The sequence below is a fragment of the Humulus lupulus genome, chromosome 2, assembly GCF_963169125.1.
Source record: "Humulus lupulus chromosome 2, drHumLupu1.1, whole genome shotgun sequence".
Lineage (NCBI taxonomy): Eukaryota > Viridiplantae > Streptophyta > Magnoliopsida > Rosales > Cannabaceae > Humulus > Humulus lupulus.
Window position 1 is genome coordinate 238,316,631 of NC_084794.1, and position 14,589 is coordinate 238,331,219.

The following is a 14,589-nucleotide window of genomic DNA, read 5'->3' on the forward strand; positions in this document are numbered from 1 at the left end:
CAAATGATATCAAAGCCTTGACCTAGCCGGAAGTGTGGTCGACAGGGACGTCGGGCCCGTAAGGGGGGGGGGGTGATTGTGACAGTCAGAATCCCGTGATTCGTAAGGCGAAAGACCAGGTAAGCTGTGCAATCCCACACCGCCTGGGGAAGGTTAAGTGTAATGATTCTAAGACTGTGTAGGTATGGGACTACACAGTTGAAGAGAGCTTAAATGGATTGATGGGTACTACCTATATCAACAAGATGCATCTTCTTTTCGGTAGTCCATCACTTGAGAACTCCAAAGTTAAGCGTGCTTGACCTGGGGTAATCTAGGGATGGGTGACCTCCTGGGAAGTTTCCTAGGAAGCACGTGAGTGAGGACAAAGCACGCTGAAAAGACTCGTGTTGGTTTGTAGGGCCAGTTGTCATTCCAGAAAGCAGCCATAGTGACGTGGGGCGTCACACGGGGTGAGTCTCGGGGTAATTTGGTGATTAGATCATTACCGGGAATTAAATGGTAATGCGTTATGATTTAATTAGTATTTGAGAATAATGAGAACTGGAGAGCGTTAATTATAATTAACGAGATAGGTGGGAAATGACAGTTTTTCCCTTGGGGGCTATTAAGAGGTGAGTTAGGATGGTTGTAGAAAAACTGAACCAAAACAAAGCCTTATTCTACCTCCTTCACGATCATCATTTCCCTTATCTTTTCCTTTGAAATCTTGAAACAAGTTTGGGGATTCAAACTTGAAGATTGAAAGCTTGAGGTCTTAGGCTAGTGTTCAGCCATTGAAGAGGATTCGATTCAAGTTTAAGGTAAGGTTTTAGTTCAAGTTTATGGTTCCTTGCTCTGTTTTTGTGTTGGTTTTGAGATTGGAGTTTTGATCATAGAAATGGGAATTTGATGAGGTTTTGATTGGTTTAAGGCTTAGGTTTTGTTGGTTATATGGTGGATAAGTTGTGGTGATAGTTGGTATCTTTTCTTTGTGATATTGGGAGTGTTTTAATGGGCTTTTGAAATGAGTTCGGAGGGGAAACACAGGGGTTTTTGGCTGAGTTTCAGGTGGGGCCGCATCTCTATTCTAGAGCGCCGTGGCCCAAGCTTGTTGAAGATGAAGGGTGCCTTGGATGGGCCATTAGGCCGCGACATGGTGGAGGAGGGCCACGACGTGTGTTGGGGGATTGGAGTGTGTCAGCTTTTGTTTGAGGAGGCGAGTCGCAGCATGGTGGTGTAGGGTCGCGGCCCTTAGTGGCATTTTTGGACATAATGATGTTTTTGGCGTGGGGATTTAAACCTTAGGCCTCGGGATCATTCCTTCTACCCGGTTTAGTAGGATTCGATGTCCTAGAGGCTAGGTCTTGGTCCGGGAACCTCTATAATTCATTTTATTGATGGAATCCCATAATTGGTTATGACCAGGTTACCGTCAAAGAACTAAAAGGCTGATCATTCTCAAGGGTTGTTCTTTTACTAATTCTCACTCGAACCAGAGGTAAGAAAACTGTACCACATATGTGACATGCATGGTTATTCATGAGGCATGTTGAGTACTTAAATGTGGACATTGATTGCATATCAAATGCTTAGCAAATTTTGCTTACTTGTGAATGGCACTGACTCACTAGTCAGAATCAACAATGGTGACACAACTGACTGTGAAGTTGTGGCTTACTAGTCAAGTTCGACAGTAGTACTGAGCACTGGTTGTATGTTATTGGCTTATGAGTCAAGAGTGGCATAAGCGTAATGAGCGCAGAGCCGAAAAGATTAGATCTAATCGACATCAGCCTTGAATGACTCATCATGATCATTAATGCCGAACCGACCCCAAGTTCGATGAAAACTAAAAGCGCTTGTCTAGTTTCATGACTAGTCACTCAGAGCCAGGGCCAGAAGGCCCAGGTGACTGCATCATCACATGGCTAAGGGTACGAAACCCGCACTAGTGACTCCATGGTCACTCATTTGGTTTACATTAGAGACTCGCACATCAGTCACTCATCTGGTTTAAGCTAGTGACTCGGTCACTCATTTGGGAAGGGTGCGGAACCCACATTAGTAACTTACACATCTGTTACTCATCTGTTTAGGGATATAAGTCCTGTATGATTATCATGATCATCATTTGATAGTATATACAAGAAATAATGAGTTTTCTTGCTGAGCCTTATCTAACGAGTGCTATGTAGTGTAGGTAAAGGGAATGAAAAACTCACCCAGCCTTGAGTGGAGAGCTTAGACGGCAATGTGTACATATGCGGCTGCTTGACCACCACGACCAATGAGTTTCTCGAAGGAACCAGGGGTTAACCCTATTTTTGCCACTTAGGTCGGCGGGTTGTAATTTTACATTGTAATGACCATTTTGGATTGTAAATAACTTGTAAACGCTTTTATGGGCCCATGAACAGTTTTATGTTTTAAATAAAATATATCCTTTCCTTTTTGATTGGTTTTTAACCTTAACCTATAATAACACCTAGATGCACGTTTTTAACTAAAGAACTCGATTAGCGAGTTAAGCACGATTCAAAGTTCACAGTAATAGTCTTGGATTCAAACCTCTACCTTGCTTCCTCCACAGCACTTTCACCAAGGCGATGGTCTTGCTACGCAAGACTTTATTCTTCTGGTCAAGAATCTGAACCGACTTCTCCTTATAAGATAAATCCTAATCCAGCTCCAAGTTCTCATAACTCAACATGTGTGAAGAATCTGACACATACTTCCGGAGCATAGACACGTGAAACACATCATGAACCCCTGATAAAGCTGGAGGCATCTCCACTCTATAAGCTACCTCTCTAACCCGCTGTAGAATCTCAAAGGGACCACTAAACCTAGGGCTCAGCTTGCCCCGAACACCAAACCGGTTCACTCCTCTCAAGGGAGAAACTCTAAGAATCACGTGATCACTGACTTGAAATTCTACCCTCCTGCGTTTCAAGTTCGAGTAACACTCCTGGCGTCTCTGGGAGGCGAGCATTCGAGCTCTAATATTTTCAATTGCCTCATTGGTTCACTGAACCATCTCAGGACCTAAGTACCTTCTCTCACCCGTCTCATCCCAATGGATAGGTGATCTACACTTCCTCCCATATAACATCTCGTACGGAGCCACTCCGATAGTTGCTTGATAACTATTGTTGTATGCAAACTCAATCAATGGGAGATACTTACTCCAAGATCCCCCAAAATCTAGCACACAGGCTCGTAGCATATCCTCTAGTTCCTGAATTGTCCTCTTAGAATGTCCATCCGTCTGATGATGATAAGCGGTACTAAACCGCAACTGCATGCCCATAGCCTTCTGCAGACTCTCCCAAAACTTGGAGGTGAAGGTGGGGTCCCTGTCGGATACAATCGACCTCAGAGCCCCATGAAGTCGAACAATTTCCTTCACATACAATTCAACATACTACTCCATAGTATAAGTCGTCCTAACAGGCAATAAGTGGGCGGACTTGGTATACCTATCCACAATCACCCACACTGAATCATGTTGTCCCACGGTTTTTGGCAAACCAACCACGAAGTCCATGGTGATATCCTCCCACTTCCACTCTGGAATCCCTAGAGGCTGCAATAACCCTGCTGGGCTTTGATGTTCAACCTTTACCTACTGACAAGTTAAGCACTTAGCCACATAGTCTACCACAACCCTCTTCATTCTCGACCACCAATACAAGGTTCTCAAATCCTGTTACATCATCGTCGAACCCGGATGCAAAGAATAGGGAGTGGTATGGGACTTATCTAGTATCTCTCACTGAATATCAGAAACCATCGGAACACAAATCTGACCCTTGTACTTCAGTAATCCCATCTCTGAAATAGAGAGGTCCTTAACCGCTCCGGCTAAGACGCTCTCTCTTTGTTCTACCAACTAGGGATCCTCCCCCTGTGCCTCCCTGATCCTTACAAGGAGTGTAGACTGAAGAGTGATGTTGGATAACTTACCAACCACCAACTCTATACCTGTTCGGGTCATCTCCTAAGCTAACTTATCAGATATCTGCCTTGAACTGGACAATTTTCCTGGGCCCTTTCGACTCAATGAATCAGCCACTACATTAGCCTTCCCAAGATGGTATAGGATATCACAATCATAACCCCTTACCAATTCCAGCCACCGCCTCTAGTGCATATTCAGATCCTTCTGAGTAAAGAAGTACTTCAAGCTCTTATGGTCGGTGTATATTTTACACTTCTCACCATACAGATAATGTCTCCAAATCTTAAGTGAAAATACCACCGCTGCCAACTCCAGATCATGCGTGGGATATCTCTGCTCATACTCTTTTAACTGTCTTGGTGCATAAGCTATCACCTTTCTGGCTTGCATCAGCACACACCCTAAACCCTGTCTGGAAACATCACAGTAAACCACAAGCTTTTCATTGTCTGACGGCAGACTCAATATTGGAGCGGTGATCAGTCGTCGCTTCAATTCCTTGAAGATGTTCTCACACCTGTCTGTCCACACATACTTAGTCTTCTTTCTTTTCAATTCAGTCAATGGTGTGGCTATCTTGGAGAACCCCTCAACGAACCACCGATAATACCCTGCCAGACCCAGGAAGCTCCTAACTTCCGGTACATTGCTTGGTATAGGCCAATCCCTCATTGCCTCAATCTTACTTGGGTCAACCAGAATCCCCTCCTTATTGACAATATGGCCCAGAAATGTGACTTGCGGTAGCCAAAACTCGCACTTGCTGAATTTAGCATATAACCTATGCTCTCTCAATCGTTGCAACACCAGGCGTAAATGTTGCTCATGCTCTGTCTCTGACTGAGAGTACACCAATATGTCATCAATGAACACAATCACAAATTTGTCCAGATAGTCCTTGAAGAACCTATTCATCATATCCATAAAAGGCTGCTGGGGCGTTGGTTAATCCAAAGGACATAACCAGGAATTCATAGTGTCCATATCTCGTGCAGAAGGCGGTCTTTGGTATGTCATCCTCTTTAATCCTTAACCGATGGTAACCTGATTGGAGATCAATCTTAGAGAACACTGTCTTCCATTGTAACCGGTCAAACAAGTCGTCGATCCTAGGTAATGGGTACTTGTTCTTAATGGTCAACTTGTTCAGCTCCCTGTAGTCAATACACATCCTTAGAGATCCATCCTTCTTCTTGACGAACAACACTGGAGCACCCCATGACGAGAAATTCAATCTGATAAACCTCAATTCCAATAATTCCTGCAACTGAATCTTCAGTTCCTTCAACTCTACCGGAGCCATTCTATAAGGTGTCCTAGATACTGGCTCCACCCTTGGCGCCAATTCGATAACAAACTCCATCTCCCGTTGTGGTGGAAACCCTAGCAAGTCTGCTGGAAATAAATCTGAAAACTCACATACCAACCTGGTTTCACTTGGTCTAGCTGACAGAACCTTAGAGGTATCCATAATGTTCGCTAGGAATCCTATGCGACCTTCCTGCATCAGGTCTCTAGCCTTCATTGTTGAAATCATGGGTACCCGCGGTCCACTAATTGTCCCCACAAATACAAAGGGTACCTCCTCTTCTGGTTCAAAATTCACCATCCGGCGCTTGCAGTCGATCGTTGCCCCATACTTCGATAACCAATCCATCCCTAGAATCATATCGAAGTCATCCATTGCCAACTCGATCAGATCCACAGACAACTCTCTACCATCTATCTCTACTGGAAATGCTCTAATCCATCTCCTAGAGACTACCAGTTCCCCAGTTGGCAACAAAGTCTAAAATCCCCTAGCATACAAATCACTAGGTCTACACAACTGATATATCACTCTAGTAGACACAAATGAATGAGTAGCTCCCGAATCAATCAATGCAGTAAAAGAAGAACCATCACTAGAAATCTGACTTGTCACAACCGAAGGGCTAGCCTCAGCCTCAGTCTTAGTCAAGGTAAATACTCTAGCAGGAGTGAGACTGTCGCTCTGCTTCAGCTCCTCTTTCCTGGCTTGTGGGTAGTCCTTCTTCAAATGGTTGAAACTCCCACAAATAAAGTAGGACCTGATCCTGCACTCTCCCTCATGTCGTCGTCTGCACTGAGGACATACTGGGAAACTCCTCCAGTTGGCACCCCCGCCCTGACGGCCACTAAAAGCACCCCGTGACCTCCTATCCAAACTAGGAGGAACAAAAGAATCTAGGGCCTTTCTCTTCTACTCACTAGGGTCGCTACCCCGACTAGATCCGGTAAAAGGAGGCACCGCCCTCCTGGCATCATGCCTAGCAACGCTCTCTCTCCAAATCTGATCCTCGGCCCCCTCAGCTGTAAGGGCCTTGTCCACTACCTGAGCATACGTAGTAGTTTTTGGATCAAAAGTAATCTTCACATTACAGACGATCAAAATATTCAACCCCTGCACAAACCTATCCCTTCTTGCCACATCAGTTGGCACCAAATCCGTTGCGAACTTCGCCAACCGGTCAAATCTCAAGGCGTACTTAGTAACTGTCATCCGGTTCTGAGTCAGGTTGGTAAACTCATCAACCTTCGCAGCTCGGACTGCGACACTGTAATATTTCTTGTTAAAGATGTTGCTGAACTCTTCCCAGGTCATAACTGCAACATTTCTTCTTTGTGTCACTACATCCCACTAGATGCGGGCGTCCTCTCTGAACATGTAGCTGGCATAGGCTACCCTCTCGTTTCTTTCCACCCTCATGAAATCCAAGATGGAGGAAATCACATTCATCCATTGCTTTGCCCGCAGTGGGTTTGGTCCACCCTCGAAGGTGGGAGGATGCTGCTTCCTGAACCTTTCATACAATGGTTCCCACCTATTCTCCATAACAGGATAAACTGGCACTGGCGTCACAACCTGCTAAACCTACAACCCAGTTCCCTGGGGAGGGGCCTGTTCCCTCAGCCATCGAAGCTTTTCTTCTGTTCGGTGCAATCTGGCTTTCATATTGACAAACATCTGTTGCCAATTCTGTGGGGCAGGTGGAGGGTTCTGACCCTGGTTGTCATCCTCGGCCTTACTGCCGCGGAGTCTGGCTGATTGACGAGGCATCTCAACAATATGCCTGTAATCAACGACGACGCTCATCAGGCATGATAACAACATCCAAAACCACCTCCCAATTCACACCAACCAACCATAAACAACAGTCCACATAACACAAATAAAATACAACACTCAAGGGGCCATGCCTTAGCATCATGCATATGTTAACACATTCATCATGCTCTATATAAAGTAAACAGGCAAATAGGGTACTCAAGCACATAATCAAGCATATAATTCAATCTTTACCAATCAACCCTGAGTCAAGCTTGTCATTGACAACGAGCGTACATGTTCGGTCAATCTCCAGGAACCATAACACTTGGCTCGCTCTAATACCAAGCTGTAACACCCTACTTCCTTAGAGCCGTTACAAAGTGAGTTTAAAATGTGCAATTAACTCTCTAAGCAAGGTTTTAGGTTAAAAGTGTAGCTAAACTGTAATAAAAGTCATATAATTTGAAAATGTATTCATTCACTGAAATTATAAAGCGTTATACATTTGGGATCCCAAAATTACTGTTTAGAAATATTTACAACTCAAAATACAATTTAAGTCGACTAAACGACAAAACTTTGATTAACACATAATGTCTCCCAAAAATACCCCTAGCTGTGGCAGCTAGGCAGGCCAAACATGTACACGTCGCTTCACGCTCTCCGTACTCATGGTTGGTCGACCTTTCCCTTGCCCTTACCGGTACCATAGAGCACCCGTGTGCCGAAGCACAACAAGAAAAATCAACACAAATAATCAACATAAACATATCCAGCAACCAACATATAACAAAGCCGCCAACAGGCTAAGCATATAATGGCCATGTCGTCCCAGGTGCTTTACCAGGCCGTGGGTTCGCGGTCTATACAGTGAGGATGACTCATGCATCCAAGAGGGGTCTCACCCTGGCGACTTGTACTCCGTGTGCTTAACACCGCTCTCGGCCCCTTGCCGTACTCGGCCTTGCACTCCTCGTGCTTAACGCCGTTCCCGGCCCTTTGCCGTACCCGGCCTTGCTGTTCTTGACCTTCATCGTTTCTGGCCTTCGACGTTCATTCACTGATAAGCATACACAACATAATATCAATAACTACTTAAACACATACCAAACATAAACAACAGGGCTACGCCTTGCAATTTAAAACACATAGGGTCGTGCCCTGCAATACAAACTATAGGGCCACGCCCTGCTCTACGGGTACAACAATTTTCTTACCTGTGTCCCGAGCTTCTTGAGCACCGAAATCCCGAGCACAATCCTCTAACTTGAGCCTCGCTGAGAACCTAGTCACAATACACAAATAGCACTCTCGTTACTAACCAATGCATAATTGTACCCCGGAACCGATCACATGCTCTCGGGACCTCCCGTTTCCCTACACAAGGTAGCAGAAGCGTCCCCCTGAGCCCCCTGAGCCAAAACCCTAAAAACACAAAATCCTTCGTCCTAAAAATGTCCTAGCGCCGCGGCACAGCCTTATAGGGGCCGCAGCGCCTAGCAGGGCTCCCTTGTCTTGATTCAACCCAGCGCCGCGGCACGGAAGAACAGGGCTGCAACGTTCATACGTGAACCCAGAAAACTGGGTTTTTCCCAACATTTTCCTCGAGCCAAAACTCATCCAAATCACCCCCAAGGTACACCCAAGTCCCAATTCCACCTAAAACTTCAAATAAATGGTATAACAACTCAAAAATACCAGCAACAAACTTAAACACTCAACCAAACTCAAAAATCACCAAGTAGTTTAAAACTTCACAAAACTTAAACCACCCTTCACAAAACTTAAACCACACCAGAATATCTACTTCAGAAATGCATGGAATTCTTACCTCAAGTAGGAATTCGACCTTGAGATGCTTTCAAATCCAGTTCCTAGCTCAAATCCACAAACTCCTAAGCTTAACTTTGCCAAAACTTCACCCCAATAATTCACAAGGCAAAACACAATTCAGTTCTCAAACCACAACACTTCTTGGCTGAGTTCAACAAAATAACAGCTTAAAATCCTTACCTCAAACGTGTAGAACAACCTCTAGCTTCCTTGGCTTGATTCCCCACTTTGATCCTACACATTCAGAGGTCCTTCCTTTGGTTTCTGGTTTTCTCTAAAGCTTCCAAAGAACCCAAATGTAATGCCAAGGTGAGAGCAATGTGTGGGACTTTTCTCAGTCAAAGTCTGTCTATTACTAAAGCCAAATGACACATTTGCCCTCCATTCTAACTTAGACTCTAACTAACCTCAAGGGCATCCTAGACTTTTCCTTATCCTCTTGCAAGAATGCTACATTCCCACTTAATTTCTCACCTATAACAACTATCCTCAAGAGTTACTTATAGTTACCCAAGTTACCAAAGTGCCATTAACTACTAATTATTTCCGCTTGTGACAATCTAGCTAAACTGCTTCCTAGGACTGTCTCGGATCGTGCATTACAGATATATCACCACTCACACGTGGTGTCAACCACAATATACATAAATATTGCATTTATGCCCTCAACGACTAAAATTACAAATATGCCCCTAGCAACCAAACAGGGCCCGCATGCATATTTAATTCACCTAAACATGTATTTCTAATCACATACTCTTCAAATTCACATATAAACATAATAAATCAATTATTTCCCTCCAGGCACGCTAATCAAGGCCCTAAGCCTTATTAGCAAATTTGGGACGCTACAATCATTGTCAGACTGCTGTGGTGATTGTTGTGGTGGCTGTTGTGGTGGAATTTCGCCCAAGATTGGAAAGTTCGCCATCATGGATTGGATCATATTAATATCCAAGTTAATAGTTTGAAATTGTGGGACAAAAATGTTTGGGTTGGAATAAATTGTTGCATTTTGAGAAATTTGTTGTTCTGGGTCATGATGGTTTGACTGAAGCGTTGAACCATTGACTGGAAAGCCTTAGCTGGTACCATTGTAGGGCCGATTGTGGCCGACATAAATGGTGATGCCTTTGATTGGGAGGAGGACCTGGTGGCCCTGGTGGCAAGAGAACTAGTGCCCTTCACCTTGCATCTAACACCTTGGTTGTGGCCACAACGTTGACTAAGTACCTTCGTGACAACTTATTTCTCATCGATATAGACACTTCCTGCTGAAGATGAGGACTGGGATTGTGTTTACGTCTGAATTTCTTACTGCAAGGCCTCCTACAATTTAGAAACAATAAAATTACTATATAATATAACACTTAATAAACATATATACAAAACTTAGAAAGTTACTTACATATGCATCCTTAGCATTTTTTTTCACCCATCCACGTGTTGAATGATTGTGCATATCATGGAATGTGGTAATCAAGCTGGGCAGTTCCTTAGTTTCAAGATTCATCTTTGGAAAACATAATATGACAAAATACTAGTTAAATACTGAAATCATTAATTAGATAACTGAAAATACTTAAAACTATATACATATTATCACTCACCTTCTTAAATCGAGCAGAAGCGTAAGAGGTCGATCCATGAAGACTTGGATACTTCTGTTTTGCTCTATTGGCAACATTTACCTTTGAGCATGCCATGTACTGTTCAGAATTGAAAAAATCAACACACTTTTGCCAACTATCATTGTCCGTCCCCTTCAATGGATTTTTCGTGGCTGTTTCGATATCATCATATCCGCCATGTTCATCAAAATATTTTGTTCTTTCGACCTTTTCTATCTTTGTAGCGGTCCTTAAACTCTCACTCAGTGTCAGTGTCTATCAATATCCACTCGGGGAGATGTCTAGGTTGAATGAAATAATCCTTAAAAAAAATTGTCAGAATTTTCAAATTATAAAAAACATTACATGTGAATATCTTTATAAATTTACCTCAATTTTAGACATTATTCTTTTCTTGTGCTCTTCTGGAACACTCTGTCATGAGTCATAACATAACGACACATGGTAACCAATAAGTCTCGTGAACAATGACCCACAAGTACTAGCTGCTTTGTAGGTTCCCTTCTTCAGATCGAATTCCAGAGTCAACAAGCCTTTATTTTCTTGCAAACAAGTTCCTCTAAATTTTTGGATCGTGACTGGCCTTTTTTTCTCGAGGGAGGTGCTGCATATTTTAAGTGAACAATAAAATTAGATTGAATAAAATAATAGCAATTTCTCATTTATTGATAAAACATAGACTAATTATATTTCCTATCTCACAGGAAGTAGGTACCCACAAAGGATCTAGAGGAGGATCACCCGCCCCATCATCGCCATGAGAGTGAGGAACAACAATAGTCATATATTTTTAGTTTATATAGTTATTACATTAAAATTAGTCATAAAATAATTGTAATGAAATTTAGGCATCCACATTAAAGTTAAATATTGATCGGAAAGTATTGAAATGAAAACATCCACATTAAAGTCAAATATTGATTGGAAATTACTGAAATAAAGTTACAATAATAATATTAAGAAGAAAGTATTATTCCTCATCAACGTTGATTTCAATATCATCTTCTCTAATTTTGTCATCTTCATCATCATTAATGAAATCATCATCCACATCCGGAATAGATCAAGACGTTTCACCAATTATGTTGGTGTGGCCGAGTCGATTTAAATCCATTACCTTAAACTCTCCCAATTCGACAGTGAGTACAAAATTTGATGAAGTCCTAACTCTCCAAATCTCCTAATTCTCCAAATGCGGTGTCTCTGGTTTGAACTCCTTTATTCCACCATATTTTTAGTTCGTCTACCATTGACCTCAAAAAAATATCCATGTCATTCCCAAGTGATTTCTGACTGGGAATCAACAAGGTTAGCATGAATGGGGGTTTTTTCGTGCATAACCAAGGAGGCATATTGTATGTGCAGAATATTACTGGCCACATATTGTAAGACAAACTCACGTTACCAAATGGATTAAAACCATCAGCAAGAAAACCCAATCGAACGTTCCAGGGTTCTTTGGCAAAATCTAAATATCTGGTATCAAATTGTTTCCAAGCTCCCCCATCAACACGATGGTGCATCACACCATCTTCTTTCGATCGTCCCGTATTATGCCAAGTCATATCCTTTGTTGTATGCATTGAACCATAAAGATGCTTCAGCCTAGGAGTTAAAGGAAAATACCGCAACACTTTATGGGCGACTTATTTCCCCTTTGTGTCTTTATCAATCCTTCTGCTCCCACCACAAATAGGACAACTCTGTTTTTGGGAATACTCATTCCAAAACAAACAACAATCTTACTTGCAAGCATGAATTGATTGATAACCTAACTCTAACTTCCTCATTTTTTTAGATTTATAGTATGAAGCCGGAATCTTATTTTCCTTCTAAAATCAGATTTCAAAATCTTCAAAAGTTCACCAAATGAACTATTTGTCCATTTATTCATTACCTTTATATGCAACATTTTTTTCCAAGAATTTCAAGAAATCATGTACAATCAGGGTATAACTCAGCTTTGACTTGTTGAAACAAGTCATCAAATTAATTCTTCGCACTATTGCCACCACCATATGAAATTCCTTCATTTACGCCTATTTTGTTAGTGTCTTGTTCACCAATAATATCATTGATGATGTCAATCATCTCAATTGTCATTAGAGCCCCGTCATCTACTGCTAGAGGAATATCAACTTCACCATGGTAAGTCCACTTTACATATCGCTGCAAATACTCATATCTGTGTATGTGAGCCTCCACCACATCCAGTTTCTGACTCAGCATATTCACATTATTCTTGGCTATTTGTATAAATGCTTGAAGACCATTCCAAAACTCATCAGAGTTACACTATCTATTGGTTATCCAACTCTTATCAATCGTCAAGACTTCTTTAAGTAAAAAATAATTATCATAGTGTCATAATAATAAAAACTATATTTATTTGGTAATAATTTTTTATCACCAAAACACTAATTTTTAAAGTAAATTATGATATCTTATTGAATTTTATGAATAAATTATAAAACTATATGAATATATATTATGCAAATTTATGAATATATTATAAAATTTTATTATATAAATAAATATTTAATTATAAATTTATTAATTCACCATTAATGATTATTATTAATTTATATAAAGTTATTATATTAATTTATACTTTTATTTTAATAAAATTTTATACTTGTAAAATTATTATTTTAATTTCCAGTTAATTTTAAGAGTAAAGTTAACTTAGTTGACTATATAGATATTTTATTATTTTATAATTTTTTTATTAATTGCTTTAAAATCTACTGAAATTTCAGCAGCACAATGATCGTAATCTAACCTATCCAAAAAATGCAAATCTGCATAAAATGTACAAAACCAGTCCCAGAACATACATATAATTGAATGAAAATATTTAAATCTCATATACACAACATAAATCATATTATAAATATTTAATTAGATTTATCTAACCTTGCATACAATTCATATTAAATTCTAATATTCACATTCACATTATATACAGATAAACATATTCACATTTATATATATATACATATACAACCCCAAAAAATTACACCATCTAATATCAACACATTTTTTTATAACATAATATTTAATTAAATTAAATTAAATTAACATAAATAAATATATTTACAATCTATCCCTTAAAATACACAAATATAGTTAAATTAACAAATATACAAATCTGAAATGAAAACAAAATTCAACACAACCTAAAATAACAAATTACACAATTAAAAAAATTAATTTAACCATTAATCAATCACAAAAAAAAAACATTGAAAAAAATTAGAAATAGTACCCAAGGCTCGGGTTGGGGCATTATCCAAGGGCAAAGGGTCGAATCCACTACAACAAATTGTAACAAAAACCAAAACAAAACAAAACAAAAAAAAATCAAAAATCCATTTCTACAAAATACAAAATACACACATATATTAAGAAAAAAATACATGTGAAAGGATATATTACAAAGAAAAATAGTTTATATTACCAAAACTTGGAAGAAATGGGAAAAAAATCGGACTAGGACACCCTTGGAATGACACCTGCGGCGGTTCCCTTAGTTTTTTCTGTCTCTGGTTTTTGAGAAACTTTCAGAAGAATGAAGAAGAAGGGACAGGCTAGGGTTATATCGACAGGTTCTATAGCAATGAAATGTCGTCTCTATATACTATAAGCAAGTCATCGCTGGACAGTGCACACATCGTTTCACTCAAAGTTTTGGGATCCTATAGTGGCGACATGTCGTCTGTGGTTTTTGAGAAACTTTCAGAAGAATGAAGAAGAAGGGTTGGGATGGAGTTATATCGACTGGTTCTATAGCGACGAAATGTCGTCTCTATATACTATAAGCAAGTCATCGCTGTACAGCGCACACACCATTTCTCTCAAAGTTTTGGGATCCTATAGTGAGACATGTCGTCGCTATAGATGACGAAAATCTGACAGCTAATTTACAGCATTCTACTTTCTCTCCATTTTTTTTGGTGTCTATTGCGACGACATGTTTTCAAGTTTTTTTGGAGGGATTTTCATTTGTCCGCCTTATGTTCCCTCTGTTTTACCTCCATTTTTTCCCCGGTACTCTACTACAATGACATGTCATCGCTGTAGAGTCAATTTTTTTTGGAGGAATTTTCATT